Source organism: Protopterus annectens, chromosome 2.part1 (assembly GCF_019279795.1).
Source record: "Protopterus annectens isolate FY-2018-M chromosome 2.part1, PAN1.0, whole genome shotgun sequence".
Taxonomy (NCBI): Eukaryota; Metazoa; Chordata; order Ceratodontiformes; family Protopteridae; genus Protopterus; species Protopterus annectens.
This window is the reverse complement of record NC_056729.1, coordinates 547,758,114-547,784,721: the sequence shown is the minus strand read 5'-3', so window position 1 is coordinate 547,784,721 and position 26,608 is coordinate 547,758,114.

The window sequence follows — 26,608 nt, the reverse complement described above, 5'->3', positions numbered from 1 at the left end:
AATGACAGGTGCCTACAACATAAAAGTAGTAATGTACAAAAGCTTTCAGGAGAAATATATAATAAGCGAATGAAATATTAAAATTAGTACCTGCCATGTAAACTTACACTGCTGCCACTTCACCCTCCCCACTGCACAAATGATATATTTTTTTATATTAATGAAGTCAGAAATTATTGAGTATGACAAAATAAAACTAATCTGTTGTGCAATACCACAGAATAATTTAAGAGGAGATGACATAATATAGGAAGAGCAGTATAATACATTTTCATTAAAATTGCAATGCTTTAACTTATGTAATATTTTACTGTTGATAATCTTCAGTACTTGTATACTTAAGTAAGCAGTACAGCACAACTTATTCATCAAAGCAAACAAAAAAATTGATTTATTTTTATATGATGCCTTATGACATCACTGAACAGGAGTCAATGAGCCCTCAGGCATGACTTTAAGTAACAATGATATGAATGAATTCTAAAAGATACATTTTTTAAGATCAGAGAGATTGTCAAATAAACAGTGACAGCAGACCATGCACCACACAGCATAGCGACAGATCGCTGCATGCATCAATTATACTCTGTTTTTGGGTCTGTATCAGTTAATTGAAAAGTACAGTTTTGTACCTACCATAAATGTAGATGTCCGAGAGGTATGCATCTGCAGTCCTAACATATCGGTTGTCCTGCCTCAGGCAGCCCTTCGGTCGGCCGGATTCCAAAATCTGGGTCTGGCCTCGGCTGATGTCGCACTTCACCCGACGTCATAGCTGCTGTGTATTGGGTATAAAGGCATCAGCCGACGCCATTTTCCTCAGTGTTTCTTGCCCCAGATGCCAGGTGCCCTCTAGGAAGGCTAAATTTGGATAAATGCAAATGTTTCCAAACAGTAGAGAGCAAACAATATAAGAATGTATATACATATATACAAACAAATACACCATAATAGATTCCCCCAGCTAGCTACAAGATGGGTAAATACCCTAGGAGTACCACAGGGGGGAAGGAGGGCGGGTAATCCTGACTGCAGATGCATACCTCTCGGACATCTACATTTATGGTATGTACAAAACTGTACTATGTCCTTCAAGGATGCATCTGCAGTCCTAACATATGGGTAGAATACCATAGCCAAACTGGGGGAGGAGGTACTAAGATAATGATGGTGTAGTTAAGATCCCTTGCAAAACAGCAGTTGCAAAACCTGCTCGGGATCTGGAGTACAAAGGAAGATTATAATGCTTGGCAAATGTATGCACGGAGCTCCAAGTAGCAGCTTCTAAAATGTCTTTGGTAGCCACTCCTCGTAGGAAAGCTGTAGTAGTGGCTGTAGCCCTTGTGGAGTGAGGTCTGATGTTTTCTGGAGTTGTCTTTCCATGAAAAGAGTAGCAAAATCTAATGCAATTTCCTATCCATTTTGAGATTGTCTGTTTTGAAATTGCTTTTCCTTGCATTCCTGTTGCATATGCTACCAGAAGCTGGTCAGTTTTTCTGTTGGTCTTAGTTCTGTCCAGATAGTAGCGTAATTGCCTGTGCACATCCAAGGTATGTAGTAGTCTTTCCCCCCTGTTCTGTGGGTTGGGGAAGAATGTTGGTAAGTGAATTGCTTGGTTCAATGAAACTCTGGAGACCACTTTTGGCATAAAAGTAGGGTTAGTTCTCAAGGACACTCTATCCTGATGGAAGATAAGGAAAGGCTGTACTGCCATTAATGCCTGTAATTCAGAAACCCTTCTTGCTGAAGTGATTGCAAGCAGGAAAGCAGTTTTCCAAGATAAGAACTGTAATTCTGCTGTTGCTGCTGGTTCAAAAGGGGGAAGTGTTAACTTTTCCAGAACAAAGTTAAGGTCCCATGTAGGCAAAGGTGGCTTCCTTGGAGGCTTTACATTTTTAATTCCTCTCAGAAACTGCCTGAGTAGAGGATGAGAGAAGACTGGAGGATCCATGTTGTATTCTGCTGAAATTGCTGATGAATGAATCTTAATGGAGGAGTAAGACAGGCCATTGTGGAATAGTTCTGCTAAGTATTCCAGGATGTTGGCTATGTTTGCTAATGATACATTTTCTCCTTTTGCTGCACTCCAAATGAGGTATCTTTTCCATTTGGCTGAATAAGTCTTCCTTGTGGAGGGTCTGCAAGCCTCCAGGATAATGTCTTTAACCCTCTGAGATAAATCTGGGTTATTTTGTTTTATGTAATATTCCAAGCAGCTAGCTGTAGTGTTTTCAAGTTTGGATGTAGGATCTTGTAGTTGTTCTGTGTTAGAAGTAAAGGACATAGAGGTAGAGGCCATGCGTGTGTCCGAGACATACTCCTCAGTAGCGGGTACCAATGCTGCCTCGGCCAGTCTGGAGCTATCAGGATTATCCTTGGGTGATCTTCTTTGATCTTTAGTAGGACTTTGTACATCAAAGGAAGAGGTGGGAATGCATATGCTGTCAGGTTTTCCCAACTGAAGGATAGGGGGTCCACCTTCCAAGCAAGTGGGTGGTATGTCCTTGTGCAGAATTTCCTCAATTGGTGGTTGTGTGGGGATGCGAACACGTCTATTTCTGGTAGTCCCCATTTCTTTGTAATGGTTTTGAAGATGTCTGGATGCAGCATCCATTCGTGGGCATCCGTGGTAGTTCTGCTTAAGGTGTCTGCTAGTGAATTTTCTTTTCCTGGCACAAATTTGGCCTGGAGTTGAATGTTGAGGTTCAGGGCCACGTTCCACAGGTCCATTGCCATCCGGCATAGAGGATATGAGTGTGTACCTCCCTGTTTGTTGATATACCACATGACTGTGGTGTTGTCCTTCCTTATCAGCAAGTGACCCTGTTGAAGAAAAGGTCTGAATGTCTGGATTGCATGCTTCACTGCCAGCATCTCCTTTTGATTTATGTGTAGATTCAGCTGGTCTTGTGTCTTCGGGCACCACACGGCAAGAAAGACTGAGGAAAATGGCGTCGGCTGATGCCTTTATACCCAATACACAGCAGCTATGACGTCGGGTGAAGTGCGACATCAGCCGAGGCCAGACCCAGACTTTGGAATCCGGCCGACCGAAGGGCTGCCTGAGGCAGGACAACCCATTTGTTAGGACTGCAGATGCATCCTTGAAGGACATCCACAATTCAGCTAAATGCTGTTCAATGAACAAAAAACACTGAATGCTCGCTTAAGTGAGCATTCACATCCGCGAATGCATTACACAGGGAAAGGAGTTACTTGCCCAACATTCCCACCGTAACACACACCACACTATATCAAAGTCACACAGATGAGGGGGCTGCACCCTCTACACCCACCACTTGTATACATTAAATCTGAGATTGCATGAAAATGAAGAAAAGGGCATTTTTCCGATGCTGAGAAAGTAACTCCTTTCCCTGTGTAACGTGTTCCCAGATGTGAACATTCACTTAAATGAACGTTCACTGATTTTTGTTCATTGAACAGCACTTCACTGAATTGTGGTTTTCTGACTAACTGATATAGACCCATGTTTTTTACAATAAAGGAAACACTAACCTGAATGTCATGGCTATAGTTGTGGACTAGACATCACATCTTTACCTGTGCAGCCACATGCCATGCACGAGCCTGCCACATGGAGTACTTTACTACTGTTCCTTGCTGGTCATCAATAGTCATCATTAGTTGTAGTGGAACTGGAACTGGGAGCTGCAGTGACAGCATGGGTCACTTCACCACCAGACTGGTGTAGGATCATGTTATGCAGAATGCAACATGCAGTAGATATCCTGCATGCAGTAGCTGGGTCATACTGAATGGCACCCCCAAACTCATCCAGGCACCTAAAATGGCTCATAAAGAGGTAAAAGACCATCTTGATAAGAATATGGGTCTGGGACAGGGTTGTATTATATATCTCCTCCAAGCTCCATTTGGATTTCTCACTGGTGTCATGAGTCATGTCTCTAGTGGATATCCACCATTACCTGAAAAGAAAACAAAAATAAGACAGAAAATGGGAGGGTAGGAGACAAAACAAACAAACAAGCAAACAAAAAGTATAGTATTAAGCAATACATTTTAACATGAATAACCTCTTAAAAACAATTTATAAAAATATTTTTCCACTTACTAACAAGATGACCAGTGGCCATCCTACCATGCAGAAAGAGGTGTTAGAGTGTGCTAGTGTGCCACATATGGGAATCATGTGCACTGTCAGGATGCTGGTCAGAGATTTTGGTAATGCACTGCTATGCATCATACACTACCTAGCAACTGATGGAATGTTATTTCTTCCTATTGCAGTACCACTCCCTCTGTGGACCAGAAGAAGCCCTAACTGAAACATGGGTACTATCTATCATACCGAGTACCTCAGGGAAACATGCCAGCCCATAAATGGCATGCATAATCCTGACTTGGTCCTGAGGTGACACCAGGAATCAATATACCGATCCACACATGCCAAGCATACATCCAGGAACTGTTGCAGAATTCTCGAGGCAGAAACCTGTGAGATCCCCTTCATTTTCCCAGTCTGTCTCAGGAAGGTCTCCATCAGAAGTATAGTGAGTGCTATACCTACCTTGCTGTCCACCGGGATAGGAAGTCTATGCATTCCTCCAATGCCCTTATGGGAGTCAAACATCCTTACTAAGACTCTTATAATGTCTCTGTCCACTTTTAACCTACGAAGGATTTCATGATTGTCAAAGTTATAATGAGTAGTCCTTTGCTTATATTTTCCTCTTCTTGGCCAGTGAGCACCACTGGGCACAAGCGAGTTTGGCACAGTCAAGACAAGCAACTCAGACCTGGAAATAGCAAAGCCAGCAGCAAGTTTCACAGATTGCAACTCAAATATATTTGGTGAGGCTTCAGTTTATATAGCACATCCTCAACCAATGCGGAAAAGCAGAAAATGTAACTGTGAATCACAAATGGTACAAAACATACTTTACTTGCATGTGACAACTTACATAATTTCCATCATTTCCATCTCATTATTTGCACATTTGCATAAGCTCATTCAAGGTCATCGCACATTTGTGTAGATGGCCTCTATAAATCGTATCTCAGCTGCACTTGTGCATGAACATTGGGGATAGCCTAAGCACATTTATGTAACTGACTAGTGATGCTGGTCTTCTCCTCATACTTTAGAAGTTTCACTATGTTTGAATCTGATGAGGTCAACAAATATTCATGAGTACCATGACTGCAAATCTATACATGTAGTTAGTTTAGCGAGGCCCATATCTCCTTCAGAGGAAGGTATATATAATATTGGTATACTCTATTTTATATATATCAGTTGATAAGCATGAAACATTTTTCCTGTTTTGGTGTCCAACTGATTCAATAGTTTTTGGGGCTAATCGGTTACATCAAAGCTGTAAGTTAGAACAGGAAAAGCAATTTGATTTTTATGTAGACTTTACTCATAGATGTCAGAAGAAGTTTTTGATGTTAGCCATAGTCTTCTGAAGTTTTCCTTACTGAACTTTCTTCTCATTTACTGATCCTTTGTCATCTATTCCTATATATTTAGCCACTCCCTTCTGCTCAAGTCCCTTTATATCACATTCCTTTCACAGACTAATATTATCTTGGTGCTGTAGCTTTCCTTTCATAAATGTTGCTTTTGCACATTTATTGAGACCAAATGCCATGCTTACATTATCTGAGGCAGTTTTAAATATTTGTAGTTGTGCTTTCAGATTCTCGTCTGATGAGGTATACATTTTTATATCATCCACATAAAGATGACATGCCTTTAAACAACACTGAGTTTTGGGAGTTAAACTGCAGCCATTGTCTAATCTCTTACATAAATAGTTTAATGGGTTAATGGCAAGACAATACAGTAGCAGTGAGAAAGAATGACCCTGGAATATCTCCTTTTGAACTTTTATCCCCGTGATAATAATCTGCCCTTTGTTATAGCTTAGTTCCCAAGGTCTTTCCACTATTTCAAAGTCACTGAAATGTAATTGATCAATTTAGGGTGCATCATATACATCTGTAAGCATTCCATTATGAATGTTTGTTGCTGTTGAATGTTTTTTTTTTTTTTGTAATCTGTCCGTGCCATACTTGGATTACCCCCCCCCCCTTTTTACACCTCTCTATTATGCCTGGTTTGATAGCAGATTATCCTTTGTTCTAAATGAATTTCTTTCATTACCTTTTGTATTCTTTTGCCATAATTAAGTTTATTTTCTAGATGGCTATAAATTATGTATCAATTCCAGTACATAATTTAATTTTTGCCAGAATGCAAGTTATTGGTCTATAGTTCTTAGGATGGCTTGCAAGTTCATTCTTAAGGAGTAGCATTTTTTTTCTGTTTTAACCAGGTTAGTATCTGTTTGGGATGTGCATATAAGTAGTTCTTACTTAGGGATAAATCTTTGTGTTGAGATGTTAATATATTTAGCCAGAAAATAGGTACTGCATTTGAGCCTGATGATTTCTGTTTAGGCACTTTTCTTAATTTTGTCTCAAATTCTCTGGCTGCCATTTCATCACATTTTAATCTTCTACATTGGAACTCTTACTATTTCCTTTAATTCTTCTATCCATTTGGCATCTTTGTTATGTTTAAGGCGGACTTAAAATACTTCTCAAAAATGCACCTATCACTACTTTTTGGTGCTGTTTTCTTTCCTTTTGCTTTGTTTCCCACTTCTGAATAAAATCTTCGTGGGTCATCAGTGAATTGCTTATTTTGTATTTTGCTTGTACGTTTATCTCTTGCCTTTTTTTGCCTGTGCTGATAGTTTTAGTTTAATATTGGAAATAGTGTATGATAATTCCTGGTCTGTTTTGATACTGCATGTTGTTTTTATCACAACTATCATTCAAGGATTTTTGATGAACTGTTCCATTTTCTGTATACTTCTAACAGTGACACTCCCTGTCTTAGTTGCTTCATATTGTCCTCATTGTGATGCGTCCATGGTGGCATTGTATTTGTTCCCCTCCTTTCCTTTGTTACTCTACATTTTTATAGTACAACTCCCTCAATTTTTAGTTTAGCTGCATAGTAATTTATCCTGTTTATTTCTTTTATATGTCATGAATTTCTCTTAATAATCCTGATTACTATATCCAACTGTTTTACCAGTCTACTAACATTTTGGGTCTTGCTAACTTTATGCAATCTATTTCTTTCATCTCTCAGTCTCTGTTAAATCAAACAGGTTTCCCCTAAGATTACTTTCTTCTAGACTGAGAGCATCTTCTTTACTTTCTAATTCATGCAAGTCATCTACAGAAGGTTCTAGAACATTATGCTGTGACATATCTTCTTCAGATACATCTTGCTTCATCTGTTACTTCTCCATGTGGGGGCCTATTGGCCAGTCATGCCACATTACCAGTTTCTGACTGTCTGAACTTTCATGAAATTTTCCAAGAGAAGGTTCCAGAATGTCATCTTGTAGCATACTCTTTTTAGATGCATATCAGTCTACCCACTGCTCCTGTCTAGGCACCCACTAGTCCATCATGTAGTAACACTGTCTGAGATGGCGTTTCCACACTAAACCCTCCATTTCAGAAATAGTCTATCACTTTAATTTCTGTTTGTTTAATTTCTACCTCACTTACCCCCCTTTTTTTCATTTTCCCTTCGTGACAGTATTCTTTGTATTGTGAATTTTGTAATATCCTGGTGTTTATGTCTGGATTTCTCTCCAATTATCTTAGGAGCTGCTCTTTTTGCTTTGATTAGTTTGGCTTTTTCTTTGAATAAATGTCACACCATATCAGATCCCTTTATTTTTCCCCATGCTCATGTTTTTATACCATTCAAAAGCCATTATTTTATATCTTTCCTATAATCCTCTGCTGCTTCTTTTTTCTAGGCATTCCGATGTTTCTTCATCTACATAATGTTTATCCTTGACCTGCTACATTAAGGAATTCAAATTTCTATCTGTAGTTTTAGACAGTTTTTCTTATGCATTTATTGTTCTTTCTTCTAATTTCTCTCTTACTCTTGCTACATATCTTCCGTCTGGAAATTCTTGGCATATTGATTAATAGTAACAATATATAATTTGTTCCTTATCCCCAACAGTCCATTTTATTGTCTCTAGGCCTCTTGTTTGGCCTATCAGTTTTTATGTTTTTGTGGACTACTTCTTCCTTCTACTATGGGGGGGGGGGTGCACCTTCCCCCTGAGCCTGGCATAATACAGTGATAGGAACGTTTCCATATCTTGAAATTCTGCACTGCTTTTTTACAGTTCTGGCATCAGAGTGTACAACACTCAGCACTTTTTTTTATCCTGGGACTGTGCACCCAGTGTTTCCTTTTTAATTTTTCTGACCTACCTTTCTCCATGTTATATAAAACACAGTGTGTGTGTGTGTGTGTGTGTATATATATATATATATATATATATATATATATATATATATATATATATATATATATACATATATGTTATATATATTTTTTATATATATATATATATATATATGATATATTATATATATATATTATATATATATATATATATATATATATATATATATATATATATATATATATATATATATATATATATATATATATATATATATATATATATATATATATATATATATATATATATATATATATATATATATATATATATATATATATATATATATATATATATATATATATATATATATATATATCTATATATCTATATATATATATATATATATATATATATATATATATATATAGATAGATATATATATATAGTTTTGGTGAGATTTTGTAAAACAGGGTCCATCACATAAAGTTACTCACCAAGGCTTGAGAATAAATTCAGTTCTAGCACTACTTCTACTCCCCTTTTTATTGTTGATTTCATCTCTCCATTTGAACCCCCTTCTACCTTTTAGCACTAGGCTATGCTACATAAGTGCTTGGAGCAAAATGTCGTTTTCAGCATTTATGAAAGTCTCCATCCTCTGTCTGCCTCATCATGTGAACATGCCAACTCTTGTTAAGACATAAGGGATACATAGGTATCACTCCTAAGGATATTTATACAAGTGCTGAAAACACACCATGCAGGTCTGCCTTATGAGAAAAAAGGATGGGGGAAGAGGCTGAGTCATTTTCACTAATGCCTACCACTTATGAAAACAGAAAACACTGAGGCATCTTAACCAGTGTTTCTCACTGGAATGTAGTCAGTCTCTTGCTGAGGATATGGTTACCTCACCTGGTTAGTATAAAGACACCAGCCAGGAGACACTCATGGATGCAGATATTCATGAAGCGATAGCCGCAGCAACTGATTGAGGTAATGCTGGAGCTCCAAGAATGACAGTTTTTGGCTGCACTGAGTCCCTCCTGCAGTGAATGGTAGATTCCCTAGAGAAGCATGACTTCAACCACAGGGCCACCAGAGAGGCAGAACACTCTGTTCATCACCAACACAGGACAATCAGTGGATCACATTTTTCAGTAAATTCAGCTATGAGTTGCCTTGGCAGACCACCTGTGTCCACTATCCCATTCTATCCCTCCTGCTGTGACTCCCTTCCTAGTGTCTCATGCCCTATACCTTGAGTATGGTCTAACCCTCCTCATCAGGATTTGTCCACCCTCTGTATGTGTATGTCTGTTTGTCTGATGTCTGTGCACTATCCTACAACCTCTAGCCATACCCAGTTTGATGTTGCACACTTCATCCATATCACTTCTCATTTTATAAAAAAGTGGTCTATCCCCCAAAAAATAACATTTACAGTACATCTCCATGCCATGCACTCCCAAATATGTTCCTGTTGTGAGCATCCCTTTGCTTGCTCTTAGCTTCTTTCCCAATATCCTACACACTACCTTTCCACCACACTTTATTTGATATTTATGGCCATATGATTTCAAGTACCCACATGGATTACTCAGATATTGTATTTGAAAATTACAAATCCCATCACATTGCAGCACTTTCTGCAATAAAGAGTAGACTTTCAAGTTATACAATATGTGGTCTTTAGTATTCAGAAGCGTGCATGATGAGTGGGCACCCAGTCAGAGTGCCCATTGTAAGCTAAGCATATCCCGATTGAAAGAAGTTCAGCCACTGAAGTTTTCTTGAGTGGACAGCTTTATATTGGGATATGCTATATTAGTTAAACAATAAACTATTTAATGTGGGACAGGTTTATCAGAAGCATTCTGCAGAAGTCTGAACAGATGACACTTAACGATTACCATCTATATGCCTGACCATACTGCTAGTAACCATACCTCTCAAGTACCTAAACATTTGCAGAGCATCCTCAACTTTCATATTTTTCCCTGTCTCGTGTAAAATGTTTCATTTTTCTTGTAAAGCACTACAGATTTTTGTCAGTCAATAATGCCAGACAGAGATTCATGCTTTGTACACTTCAGAAGATGCACTGTTCAGAAAATGTACCTGTTCTTCTATTAAATTTTTATTTTTACTTACATTTTAGCTACTGGGGATGCATTCTACCTTTTGTTCCCTATGAGTTTTGGGAGAGAGATAGAAAGACAATCCAATATCTTATCACTTGCCTAACTTTATGCAATCTATTTCTTTCATCTCTCAGTCTCTGTTAAATCAAACAGGTTTCCCCTAAGATTACTTTCTTCTAGACTGAGAGCATCTTCTTTACTTTCTAATTCATGCAAGTCATCTACAGAAGGTTCTAGAACATTATGCTGTGACATATCTTCTTCAGATACATCTTGCTTCATCTGTTACTTCTCCATGTGGGGGCCTATTGGCCAGTCATGCCACATTACCAGTTTCTGACTGTCTGAACATTCATGAAATTTTCCAAGAGAAGGTTCCAGAATGTCATCTTGTAGCATACTCTTTTTAGATGCATATCAGTCTACCCACTGCTCCTGTCTAGGCACCCACTAGTCCATCATGTAGTAACACTGTCTGAGATGGCGTTTCCACACTAAACCCTCCATTTCAGAAATAGTCTATCACTTTAATTTCTGTTTGTTTAATTTCTACCTCACTTACCCCCCTTTTTTTCATTTTCCCTTCGTGACAGTATTCTTTGTATTGTGAATTTTGTAATATCCTGGTGTTTATGTCTGGATTTCTCTCCAATTATCTTAGGAGCTGCTCTTTTTGCTTTGATTAGTTTGGCTTTTTTCTTTGAATAAATGTCACACCATATCAGATCCCTTTATTTTTCCCCATGCTCATGTTTTTTATACCATTCAAAAGCCATTATTTTATATCTTTCCTATAATCCTCTGCTGCTTCTTTTTTTCTAGGCATTCCGATGTTTCTTCATCTACATAATGTTTATCCTTGACCTGCTACATTAAGGAATTCAAATTTCTATCTGTAGTTTTAGACAGTTTTTCTTATGCATTTATTGTTCTTTCTTCTAATTTCTCTCTTACTCTTGCTACATATCTTCCGTCTGGAAATTCTTGGCATATTGATTAATAGTAACAATACATAATTTGTTCCTTATCCCCAACAGTCCATTTTATTGTCTCTAGGCCTCTTGTTTGGCCTATCAGTTTTTATGTTTTTGTGGACTACTTCTTCCTTCTACCATAGGGGGGGGGTGCACCTTCCCCCTGAGCCTGGCATAATACAGTGATAGGAACGTTTCCATATCTTGAAATTCTACACTGCTTTTTTACAGTTCTGGCATCAGAGTGTACAACACTCAGCACTTTTTTTTATCCTGGGACTGTGCACCCAGTGTTTCCTTTTTAATTTTTCTGACCTACCTTTCTCCATGTTATATAAAACACAGTGTGTGTGTGTGTGTGTGTGTGTGTGTGTGTGTGTGTGTGTGTGTATATATATATATATATATATATATATATATATATATATTATATATATATATATATATATATATATATATATATACATATATATATATATATATATATATATATATATATATATATATATATATATATATATATATATATATATATATATATATATATATATATATATATATATATATATATATATATATATATATATATATATATATATATATATATATATATATATATATATATATATATATATATATATATATATATATATATATATATATATATATATATATATATATATATATATATATATATATATATATATATATATATATATATATATATATATATATATATATATATATATATATATATATATATATAGTTTTGGTGAGATTTTGTAAAACAGGGTCCATCACATAAAGTTACTCACCAAGGCTTGAGAATAAATTCAGTTCTAGCACTACTTCTACTCCCCTTTTTATTGTTGATTTCATCTCTCCATTTGAACCCCCTTCTACCTTTTAGCACTAGGCTATGCTACATAAGTGCTTGGAGCAAAATGTCGTTTTCAGCATTTATGAAAGTCTCCATCCTCTGTCTGCCTCATCATGTGAACATGCCAACTCTTGTTAAGACATAAGGGATACATAGGTATCACCCCTAAGGATATTTATACAAGTGCTGAAAACACACCATGCAGGTCTGCCTTATGAGAAAAAAGGATGGGGGAAGAGGCTGAGTCATTTTCACTAATGCCTACCACTTATGAAAACAGAAAACACTGAGGCATCTTAACCAGTGTTTCTCACTGGAATGTAGTCAGTCTCTTGCTGAGGATATGGTTACCTCACCTGGTTAGTATAAAGACACAAGCCAGGAGACACTCATGGATGCAGATATTTATGAAGCGATAGCCGCAGCAACTGATTGAGGTAATGCTGGAGCTCCAAGAATGACAGTTTTTGGCTGCACTGAGTCCCTCCTGCAGTGAATGGTAGATTCCCTAGAGAAGCATGACTTCAACCACAGGGCCACCAGAGAGGCAGAACACTCTGTTCATCACCAACACAGGACAATCAGTGGATCACATTTTTCAGTAAATTCAGCTATGAGTTGCCTTGGCAGACCACCTGTGTCCACTATCCCATTCTATCCCTCCTGCTGTGACTCCCTTCCTAGTGTCTCATGCCCTATACCTTGAGTATGGTCTAACCCTCCTCATCAGGATTTGTCCACCCTCTGTATGTGTATGCCTGTTTGTCTGATGTCTGTGCACTATCCTACAACCTCTAGCCATACCCAGTTTGATGTTGCACACTTCATCCATATCACTTCTCATTTTATAAAAAAGTGGTCTATCCCCAAAAATAACATTTACAGTACATCTCCATGCCATGCACTCCCAAATATGTTCCTGTTGTGAGCATCCCTTTGCTTGCTCTTAGCTTCTTTCCCAATATCCTACACACTACCTTTCCACCACACTTTATTTGATATTTATGGCCATATGATTTCAAGTACCCACATGGATTACTCAGATATTGTATTTGAAAATTACAAATCCCATCACATTGCAGCACTTTCTGCAATAAAGAGTAGACTTTCAAGTTATACAATATGTGGTCTTTAGTATTCAGAAGCGTGCATGATGAGTGGGCACCCAGTCAGAGTGCCCATTGTAAGCTAAGCATATCCCGATTGAAAGAAGTTCAGCCACTGAAGTTTTCTTGAGTGGACAGCTTTATATTGGGATATGCTATATTAGTTAAACAATAAACTATTTAATTTGGGACAGGTTTATCAGAAGCATTCTGCAGAAGTCTGAACAGATGACACTTAACGATTACCATCTATATGCCTGACCATACTGCTAGTAACCATACCTCTCAAGTACCTAAACATTTGCAGAGCATCCTCAACTTTCATATTTTTCCCTGTCTCGTGTAAAATGTTTCATTTTTCTTGTAAAGCACTACAGATTTTTGTCAGTCAATAATGCCAGACAGAGATTCATACTTTGTACACTTCAGAAGATGCACTGTTCAGAAAATGTACCTGTTCTTCTATTAAATTTTTATTTTTACTTACATTTTAGCTACTGGGGATGCATTCTACCTTTTGTTCCCTATGAGTTTTGGGAGAGAGATAGAAAGACAATCCAATATCTTATCACTTGCCTGTTTCACTGCACTGTTTTACTGTACTGATGTACCATACAAGTATACACAGTACATCGGTATGGAGCACAGGAGGTGGAAGAACACTAAAGTACCATTATACAATGATACTGTTTAAGAAAGGTAGGCAATTTCTTTCTTAAATAATGTCCTCGTATAATAGCAATAATGTACTTCTGTGTGTGAGTATCACAGGATTTACTCATGACTAACTGTTTAACCACTTGGGCTTCACTCTCATGAGCAAACCAATCATCCATCCATCCACAACCCTTTTTTCCCATTCTTTTTTCTTTTTTGCACATGTGGTTGGGGTGTCACTTTCACAGTGATAATCATCCAGAGAAAGGTTCATGTCACCATCTGGCTATCCCTGCCATGGTTGTTCTTCTATACTTCACACTTGCATGCGCACTCATACCTATGGCCAATTTAGAGTGTCCAATCCACCTACTGCATGCTTTCAGGATGTGGGAGGAAACCAGACCATCCAAAGGAAACCCACGCAAACATAGTGAGGACATGGAGACACCACACAGAATGCAGTCCAACCAAGAATTTAATCAGAGAACCTCTTGCTATGACACAGCCCTGGATAAATACTCTGATACCAGCACCCAATTATGTTACAGTGTTCCAAATGTTTATGTCTCACTCATTTGTTACATTTGTATGTTAGACTTCATATAATGTTATACTGTGATAGCTCATTTCAAGGGACTCTATTGAGAATTACGTGCACTATGCGTGTTTTGTGTCATCTGCTCTACTCCTTACCACAAGATTCACACAGTTTGCCATATGTGGTCTGTAGTAACAAGGCTGATTAGTATAACTAAGCTTATCAGGATGATTGTTTAGAAGCATTACTGGGTAGATATCCATCTGTAATTAGTATAATGTGTGTCACCTTTTTACAGAATCATTGTACAGCAGTACAGCAAATGCCTCTGAATTCAGTCCAAAGAATACTGTCGTACAGCATGACAAAAACACAGAGGATACCTGCCAGCCTCTGCCTCATACACAGCGTCTTGACATATTTTTAGAAGTGCCCCAAAATTACTAAAAGTTTCTATTTGTCACGTCCATGACCATGTCAACACCTATTAGATGCAATGGAAGAATCTTTAGGAATGTAGTACCTGTCAATGACTCACCCAACAATCTGCAAAAACATAGGACTAGACTACATATATGTAAAGCACAACTTAAGAGCCATGACTATAACACTTCTAACAAATGCAAGGATGGAAGCAAAGCAAATAAACAACATAACCGGTCAAATCATGAAGCCGCTGTACCTCCAAAATTGTGGAGTTTAACACGTGGTCACTAATGGGTCAACTGAAACCATTAAAGAATCTATTAATGAAAAAGATATAGGATGACAGCTTTACAACATTAAAGAAAATGAAATACCACATAAAAGCCACTTATAACAAAAGTTCAGAAAGTCACCAGCCATCAACATCTTCTGGAAAACTCATGACATAAAAAGCCAAGCTAATATCACACAGCTATGCCAACATCAAGCAACAATAACAGAATCAACAGAAACAAGAACGAAGACAACGTACGGATTTCAAAGCCTCAGCAATGAAACCATTCATTTTCCTTTCACACAAACCCAATAAAATATGAAAGGTAATGCAAAGTAAGTTCTAAATACTGTATATTAAATGACAGTTTGGTATTTATTAATCATATAATATTTGTTTTGACAGATTCACAGACCACCATAGCCAAAAAACAACCATAGCAAATCATAGAATTACACCCAGAAAGAGTATCAAAAAGCTGCTGATTAAAGCTAAAAAAACACCCTGATGCAGCAAATAGTAACAATAATACAAGGATGGATGAGGACTGAAGCAATGCCTACAAAGCTAATCAATGCACGCTAAAGTCAATAGTTTCTTATGAGGAAGCTACACTGCTGTTGCCAATGAGAGCCAATAGCACAAAATGATGGAGATTTCTATATCTGTGAGGAATGTGTCAGAAATGCAACTTGCAGGAGCAGGGCTATAATACGTCTCAGCATTCTACCATTTCCTGTCTACTATATAAGAAAGGTAATGAAGTTATAGAAGCAAAACCTATACTCATTACAGCAATTAAAATCCACACTGTCAACACTTGCAATAGAATTGTTGTGATAGGTGCCGCTCGTCTTGTGTATTCAAATAAAACAATGAGGTTGGGTGTTCATTTAAGTCATTTATTACACACAAACACATCAAGAGGGATAACTGGAACATAAAACTTAAATGAACTAACTGATTCACTGCTACACACATGCTTGCTTTCACGCTGTCTGCTCATTCAAAATGGCAGTCTTGCTTGCAAGTGTTCTGTACTTATATGCACATTCCCATAGACTGGAATGGTTCTTAAAGGTACAACACGCACACTCTGATCTACATCCTCCCTCTTTGACTACTCTGTCATGCAAATGAAAATGACAATTAGATGAGCAAGCAGATTATACAGACATATATAAACAATAACAATCATGTCCGGGTTGCTGTGTATTTTGGATTAGGTCTTGATATATGACCTGACCTTGCAATGTAACAATTAGAACTGCATTTAACAACAGGGACAGTCACAAGGGAATGTTCTTCTTCAGGATTTTCAAGGATACTTTCAGGAATAGATGATAAAATGTTCTCTGGAACAAGAACATTAGACAAATCACATTGAGAATGAGAGTCTCTGTTACAGGCAAGATGCTGTAACACTGGCTTGGACACCTGTAGTAAATGCTTCTGATTCTGCCTGAATTCCATCCCTTGCGACTCAGTGATGTATGATCTCGGTTCCTCACACCAATGTTTCACAAGTACTATTCAGTCAACTCCTTTCATTGTCTGCATCCTCACTATGTCTCCTTCTTTCAATGGATTCAGAGACTTGTTGGTTTTATCATAGTAGGACTTTTGGGACAAACACTTCTTTAGGAGTTGAGCTTTTACTGCTTTGTTGTTTTTAGCACTTGGAACCAACAAATTCTTATTGATTGGTAGTGTGGTTCTGGTTTGTCTCGACATTAAACTCTGGGCAAGTAAACCAAGTAGATTGTTACAAGGCATGTTCTGGAGATTAAGTAGATTTAGAAAAACATCCATACTGTCTCATTTAGATTTCTCCAACAGCTGTTTTGCAGTCTGAACTGCATGTTTGGCCAAGCTGTTAGACTGTGGGTATTCAGGACTATTAGTAATATGAACAAAGCTCCACATTTCAGCAAATCTCTTGAACTGCTGGCCTGGAAACTGTGCTCCTTTGTCAGAAATGAGTTTATGCAGACTACCATGGACAGAAAAATGTCTCTTCAACTTCATAATGATAGTACTGGACATGAGATTAGGAAGTAGGTCAATCTTGAATCAATCTGAATAAGAGTCTACTAATACCAAGTAATGTTGACCATTCCATTTGAAAATGTCCGTAGCTACTGTTGACCAAGGTAGTTCAGGAATCTGGCTAGGTTGATGTTGTTTTTGCTGATGCGACCATGAGTTTTGCTGAAGCAACCATACCCTTAGGCCTGTATCTTTTAACCTCATGCTGCATATTATCAACATTAGCAATGGAAGGCACTGCATGCATACTTTTCATTTGTAAGCATATCTGTGTGCTTTTCTGTAAGTTCATATATCTGACTAATCTCTACTGCCTTATTCAAAATTAAATCACTGTCTTGAAGCAAAATCATTCTCATTGTATCATCTTTAATACCACACACAAGCCTGTCTTTTAGCAACTCATCTCTTAGATCACCAAATCTGCATGTTTTGCCTTGTTTCTTAAATTAGTTATATATGCTGCAAAAGTTTCACCAGGCTTTTGATCTATTGTATAAAATATATGCCTTTCCATTATAATATTCATTTGGGGGTTGCACATTTCTCTAAATTTGCATTTTAAGCACTCAGGGTCTTCCTGTGTTTCAGCCAGTGGAACAATATGGCAGTCTTCTCCCTCCCCTGCACACACAGCTGGGGCATAGACAAATGAATGGTCCCTTTCAATGGTTTCTGAACCAGCTAAATTAAGCAAAATAAATGCCTTTGTATGTGCATCTTTATCAGAAAAAGCAGTCTGTATGAAAATGTCATATTCTTGTTCAAATACTCTCTAGTTTTCAGCAACATTATTATCAAATGCAAGTGGTCCAGGTCTGTGAAATCCTTCTGCCATGCCAGTAAAATGCCCTTGTAATTATGTGCAAATACACACACACCAGGTACATGGAAAATATTCAACTGCACCATAAACTGAAATGACTGTATTCTGTGAAATAACTGTACTGTAATACTGCATACACTGGCCAACACTTTGCACACTTCAGATACTTCGAATAACTTTAGTTAATACAAAAAAGAAGTACATAATGAAAAAAATATGGTTGTTTTCTCTTTTTGTTATATGTTTTATGCATTCGGAAGTTATTTCAAGCATTTGGTTAACATTTTGAGTATTTTATCAATATATCATAGTTTCAAACATTTCATTTAATTAGAAAGTTGTTTTGAAAGTTTTGAATGCTTTGTTTTATATTCATTGGGTAAAAAATCACGTAAACAAGTTTTAATACCTGGATTTATCTTTCTGACCTGTTTGCAAGTCGTTTGAATGTAGGATGTCACTCCTGTATATTGCTCAAATTGTAGCTGTGCACCTCATGGTCATGAAGAAGTTTGGAATCCCATTCTGACACCATGTCGCTCGTCTTCTGTATTCAAATAAGACAATGAGGCTGGGTGTTTAAGTTGTTTATTACACACAAACACATCAGGATGGATAACTGTAACATAAAACTTAAACAAGCTAACTAACTGACTGACTGCTACACACATGCATGTTTCCACTCCAACTGCTGACTCAAAATGGCACTCTTGCTTGCACATGCTCTGTACATATATGCACGTGCTCATAGACTGGAATGGCTCTTAAAGGTACAACATGCACTCTGATCTGCAATAAGTACAGTTTCAGGCCCTCTCACTGTAAAGTGCCATTTTCACCATCACTTCTGTCACAGACTGTGACAACAGATACATTACACTATGCCTGAAAAGTTATTTGAGATTTTCTCAGAATTCAATATGTCTGGTCTATAATGTAACCCTTTATTTCAATATGAAATAAATAAGTATAATAATTTTGGATAGGGCATTGCAAAATAGTCTTCAACTTTGTGTATCTTGCAGTTAGCAAAGCTGTATATACCAATACAATGATCTAACACCTAATAATTTGATCTTACTGTAAGCATCAATAATATCAAATATAAATAGCCTGCATATATTAAAAATTGGAGTTTCACTGTAAATAGCTGATTATGTAGTTATAACTAACTTGTTTTTGTGTAATGATCAAACTTGAACCTGGGTTATGGCTGGAAAGGGTCAGATCGTGCAACTCACCTACCCAGTTAAGAATGGAAATAAAATAAGCACAGTGTATTAGATCATAAGCCCTTCATAAAAACAGAGACAAAACAACAATTATGTGGTTCATAAAAAACAAGGAAGGGCACATATTTAATGTATGTACAGTGTAGAAATGAACTCTATAAGTAGTTTACCTGTTGTGCAAGCAAAACTCTGGGAGACTCATTGATACTACCTAAGGTCATAGAGCAGATTACCCTTTTTCTACATATAGCTCTCTGAGGAACTTCAGTCTAGACCTATTTTCTGCAGAAGCTAGTGTTCTGACCATAATCATCTGTTTGCTGTACCATTAATTTACAGCCTTCATGAAAGAAATGTTCTCCTACTCTTGGACACAAGAATCCATACTGTATCTTGTCATGGTTCCCTTTAATCCAGAAGGTGACTTAGGCAAATGTTCTTTACACTGGTAGTGTGACTGTCTTATTGTCTATCCATTCTTTTCCTCTTTCAGAAATTATAGTTGTCACAACACGAGGGCCTGCATTACTTGCCAGCCTCAGGACCAGCTGTGTTTATCATTTTACACAAGTGGGTTTGAATATTGTTTCCATGGCTGTGCGATAATTTTAATTCCAGTCAATTTTTCCTTCATATTCAACTGCTAAGATATTTGTCAACTTAAAGATATACTGACTTCTGTGAGAAATAATGCTGTTGTACTATGACATCGAGACATTTGTCATATTGACTTCTTTGCTTCCAGCAATAATTTCAATCCAGATGTTGTATCTATGTTTTCCCTAGTTCTCACTGACACTTTAATGCACTGATGCATTCACTTGCACCTCAATGTCCTCACTGTGACATCACCAGATTGCACAAGTGAACTTTTCCCAACAATGTAAGTACAATGTATTACATAAACTAACCTGACCGACTCCAATCTCTTTACTGGAAGAAAAATGATTTACAAAGTAATTATACACATTTTCTGCTTCTTTCTGAGATTAGGTAACACCTGAAAGTAATATGTCTTTTCTCTAAATCTACATTCTGCATACTTTGCCTCACAGTTTCACAGTATGGACATAAACACTCCATGTACAGATGTTGTATAGCACTGCATGGTAATACACAACAAAATCAGTGTACTACGTATAATTTCTTGTTGACTAGCAGCTAAGAAAAAAATCTGCTGTACATCTTTCTAAGTGACTGGACTGTTGCCATTATTAAACTCTGGGAAACTGCTTTTCCAAACTAAAGAATGTATGCTTTTTAAGTTTATTTCTGTGCCTGTGGTCACATCTGCAGTACTTAGGGCTTACTTCCTAGCCTGCTGACACCATGTGGGCAAACTATATTTAAAATTGATACTCTGATTAAATTGCCTTTTCTAATAAAGCTGCTTAACTGCAGTAAAAAAATAGTTTAAGCCATTTTATTTGTTGCAGCTTTCACAACACAAAATTCACTACACTGACAGACTTTTCTGTTTTTTGAAACTCAGAAATTAATGCTTGGCAGTGGACTTGCTGAACATGCTTCCATTTCAAAAACAGTGATATTTTGGAGTATTTAGACAGGCCAGGAAATGCTAAATGATTCATATAGAGTTTTCTGTAGACTCTGGCATGAATACCTTGATTTAGTGTTGCCTGAAAATATAATAAATTCAGCAAACCTTCAGTAACATTGTTCTAGAGCTTCCAACAGTAATTCAGCTGCAAATATTTTAAGCAATGTAGCAATCAATGTGTGTTACTGTTTTTCTTCAGTGTCTTGCTGGGGTGCCAAACCATTGTTTAACCAGTATAATATAGTTAATAAAAATGTTTTTAAGCTGGGCTCCTTTGAAGTGAGCACTGCAGAGATACATAATCAACTAAGTATAGCATTCTTCAAGAAGTATGTTTTCTGCTTTAGTCTTTCTCCTCCACCTGGAAAATATTTTTTTTTTCATTTGTTTCTACCTGTGACATTGTTGAACTACTTTTGCTGCACAAATAGGTCTTGCACAAGTTCCTTAATAGATTAGAATTCAATGTTCAACCTTACACTCTTTTGACAGGAGCTTTGATCTTGAGATGATGTTCTTGACATCCATATTTGAGCATATAACAAGGTGGTTATGATCTCACTCGTAATCATAATCCTCTATGCAGTGCATGGAGCTCTGTGATTCACTCAAAAAACAGTGAAATAATATACTGGTTACGTACTACTGTATCTCGATACCAGACCGTAAAAATGCTTGTGATGCTATGGTCAGGTGTCAGGGAAGGGGCATTTCTTCACTCTCATCTGTCTCTAAATATCTTTTTTCATGCATTCACAGAAGTTAGTCTGTAAGTAAGTTATTTCAGTCATGGCAGTATTTAAAAACTGTCCCAGTCTTTTTCCGTACTTGCTGTCTAGACGCATCACTGTCTAAGTACTTGACTGGCTTTCAAAGCCAGTAAAACATTCAGCTTTTTTTTTTTTTTTTTTTTTTTGTAACAGGTAGCACACAGAGTAGATAGGACTCCATGCACTACAAAGAGTGATGATTAGGTCTCTCCAATCATAATCCATTATTATGTGTTGTCGACATGGATACCAAGATGAATTCTTTGCCATCCATGTCTCAAATACATAACATGGCTACAACTGGAGAACTGATCATAACCCTCTATATTGTATATTTTCAAAGGTAAAACAAGATTCTGGTGTTGGAGTGTAAAAACAACACTCAGAAACAACCAACACTCCTGCTGTTGCCAAAAACCAGACTCACCAGACATAATGTCCAAATTTAATCACACTAGTAAATCCAAAGTCACAATGTAAGTAAAAAAGTCACAATGCAGATAAAAGGAACTTGTAAAACACAGTGCGGTAAAAACATAATCCCCAGTCCAGCGCTTTCGTCAATAAGACTTCATCAGAACTGTGGGTAAAGTGCAACATGAATCTTAATAAAAAACCCTCCCCCAATAAAAACATCCAATTAATTAAATAAGTAATTAATTAATTAAATAAGTAATTACCAAGGAAATTAATTAAAGGCTAACACTGAAATCCAAGTTAACATAAATTCTTTTTATGAAAAGGAAACTAATCTTTCTTGGACACTTAAAAAATAAAATTAAAAATGAGAATAAAAACTCTCCCTCTTGGTCAAACATTTCTATAGCCGTGTGGCCCTACACTTCAATTCGGGCTTAATTGAAATGTTATCGTTAGTCCCCAGGATAACAGTGGCGTTCAAATGCAATTGCCACCTCATTTCAGCCCTATCTACTCTGTTCTTCCAATCCCCCCCCAGGGTCCTGGGCTACCACTTCCAGTATACTAAAAAGAAAGGTATGGTCAGGATTCATTTTAGTATGTTGGTATACTGCATTATTATCGTCATGTTTCTTGATGCTGTACATGTGCTCGTAGATCCTTCTTCTGAACCTCCTCTCAGTTTTGCCAATATAAAAATCTTGGCAATCCTGACACAGCAATATATACTACCTCGGAAGTTCCACAGGAACACATGGCTAGCCTTACCTCCAGTCCTATAGTGCTAACCTGTATCATGGAAGATGTAATAATAAATTTACAGTAATCACAGGCTTCACATTTAGTAGAACCCTTAGAATTTTTCACTTCCTGCTCTATGGGGTGTTCCAACAAATATTTTAAATTGTTGTTCATCCTATTAGAACAAATAGGCCCATTACCAACAATCCCCATCAGTCCATCATTTCCTTTAAAGAGTACCCAGTTTTTCTTAAGGATCTCCTTAATTTTATTACTAGTTTCTCCACAGGTTAATACCATGGGGTAAGTGAAATAATTTCTCTGTAAATGCGGATCTAAGACCTCTTTCTTCTGGGTTACACTTAACAATGGTTGATATCTTGAACCCCATCTGCCTATCACCTGATCACAACTGAGTAGAACAAAATCCAGTGGGTATCCCCTCACTACAAATAAATTTACCAGGGTACCCATCTCAACCTTCACTACCTAGAGGTCAGAACACATTCTTGCTATATGGACCATCTGACCCTTTACTATATTCCTTTTCATATGTAAGGGATGACTACTTTTAAACTCCAGGTAGTCATTTGAAAAAGTGGGTTTCCTATAGACCCGAGATTTGAAACATTTTTTAACGTTGTCTTTCCAAAGAAACACATCCAGATAACTTAGATTATCATTCCCAAAGTTACCTGTAAATTTAAAATACTCACATAAACTATTAACATAGTCTAGGAATACCCCATGTTTTCTCTTACCTTCCAAAGAATAAATATGTCATCCAAATATCTTAAATAAACCGTCCATGAGTCCATAAATGGACTATATATGATATGTTCCTTTTCCCAATGATACATAACTAAACTGGCAAATAATGGGGCACAACTAGTTCCCATTGCCACTCCATTGGTGTGACGAAGATATTCACCCCCAAAACTAAAAAAATTATTCTCCAAAACAATTTCCATTAACATCATAATAAAATTTACCGTGGTGTTTCCCAAGGTGGTTTTCTCCACCAATACCTCATGGAAAAATTCTAGCCCTACCTCATGGGGAATGGAGGTGAATAAATCAACTATGTCAATAGTTGAAAAACAGGAACCCTCACTATAATAGTCTTTTTGAATCTGACTCAAAAAATTCCAGGAATCCTGTAAAGTATAATCAATAGAAATCAAAGAATTTCTCACCATTTGATCTATAAACACACCCAAGGAGTAGGTTATACTATTATGACTTGTAATAATCAGCCAGTAAGGGGGTCATAAATATTTTTATGTGTTTTCGGGATCCCAAATAACACAGGGATGGTTGGATTATCATTGTTCAAAAATTGGTATGTTTCTTCGTTGATTACCCCCTGAAATAGGGAGTCCTCCAACACTAATTTAATTTTCCTATAAGATATGTTTATTTCATTCCTAGACACACATTCATATTTCTCTTCATTCTGTAACATACCAAAAATCTTATTATTGTAATCCTCTGTGATTACTATAGCCATCCCACCCATTTATCCGGTTTCGGAAACCTCAAGGTGGGGTTACTTCTAAGTTATTTTAGTAAATAATTTTCCTTTTTGTTCAAGTTAAACTGCCTAGGTCTATAGTCATCCAACAGTTCATGTATCTCCTGTGAACATATGTTATCAAAAGTACCAATAAGGGGATGTAGTGGAGGGTTGTAACAACTTTTCTTCCTTAAGCCATCTCTTCCACCTACTGTTAAATTATCCTTGAAAATATATTTCAGGTTCATCTTCCTAGTATAAAGTTTGAACTCAGTTAAGGTGGAACTTATATATTCCTTTCTAGAGGGCATGAATTTAATCCCTTTCATCAATAAAGAAAAAAAGTCTTTATTAATATCAATGCCGACGTAGTTAAAAATATTAAAACCTTGATATGAAAGAAGCAAACCCCTAAATGAATTAATAATCTCTCCATCTTCATCCCCTTGAGTCCAGTGATAGCTGTTCTTCCTCCACTGATGTTTATTCCTGTATGTGTTCCCCCTGCCCCCTCCTGGAGGTACTAAAAAAAATTATTATTGTTTCTATAGTTATTTTTATTTTGTAACCTCTCCGACCTTCTTAATGGTGGATAATCCTGTTCATAACTGTTCTCCCTAACATTTTCCCTTTGGGAGGAATCTGTCTTAAAATAGAATTTTCCATCCTTTGATCATTAATCTTCTCATTTTCTACCTCGGTGTAAGCCTTAGGTAAGGGGTAAGCTATCTTATTATGATATTTATACTCATCCCTAACTAATTTCCTTTTCTTTTTTTCAATATTATTTTCAACATCCTGTTCCACTTTATCAAACACATTGATATATTTGATAGTAACCATATTAAAATACACATCATTTAGAATGTCATTATTCTTTTTGTCAATGTCCATAAAAAGTTCTTTAATTTTGATATTATTGATTTTAATAATGAATTCCATCAATTCAATCCCATGTCAATCAAAAATCTCAAGTAACTCCTCACATTCACTCAGTCTACTTTTTAGACCGTTCGGGAACTTAAACACACGTAGACCTTTAGGTGCCCTACATCTACCCACACATTGAGTTAAATATGGTTTATCACATTGCAGGTTGCGTACCTTTACTAACTTGTGTTCCAACTCAGTCAGTTTTTTTTCCATGTTGTCATCATTTTTATCTGCCCCAACTTTAAACAGTCCAAAATCGCTATGAATCCATTCCTTAAGCCTGTCACAGCATGGTCCAGTACTCTGGGTACCTCGTATCTGTCCCATGGAGCCACCATCAACAGAAACTGTAGAACCCTGAGTTGGTATCCCTCTTGTTGTCTTATGGGCAGTTAGAGATGACATATCCCCTGTCTCCCTTCTTTGACATCCAACCGTTGTCTCAGAACCATGAACTAAAGGTTTCTGTAGTTTTTAAACTGCTTCCTACATTTGGGACACCTTGTTGGTTAATGTTAAAACCAACTATAAAATTTTGTTTCAGCCCCACTCCCTTGCTGACCACAAGGAAAGGGATCAGAGTTAAACTCCTCCTCAAATGCAGACGGCAATCCAATTTCCTCCATCTCTGTTGTTAAAATCTGAAATGAACAGTCTCCAAGTGTAGAGTCTTAGAATGGTAACCAGTTACACCAGTAAATATCCCCAATAAAACAGGATTCTGGTGTTGGAGTGTAAAAACAACACTCGGAAACAACCAACACTCTTGCTGTAGCCAAAAAACAGACTACCCAGACATAATGTCCAAATTTAATTGCACTAGTAAATCCAAAGTCACAATGCAAGTAGAAAAGTCACAATGCAGATAAAAGGAACTTGTAAAACACAGTGTGGTAAAAACACAATCCCCAGTCAAGCGCTTTCATCAATAAGACTTCATCAGAACTGTGGGTAAAGTGCAATATAAATCTTAATAAAGAACCCTCCCCAATAAAAACATCCAATTAATTAAGTAATTACCAAACTGTACCAACCCAAGGAAATTAATTAAAGGCTACCACTGAAATCCAAGTTAACATAAATTATTTTTATGAAAAGGAAACTAATCTTTTCTACTTGCACTGTGACTTTGGATTTACTAGTGCAATTAAATTTGACATTACGTCTGGTGAGTCTGGTTTTTGGCAACAGCAGGAGTGCTGGTTGTTTCCATATTTTCAAAGGTAGTTACTAGGCTTGCAGTCCAGCAAAACCTTAAGGATCCTTGCAC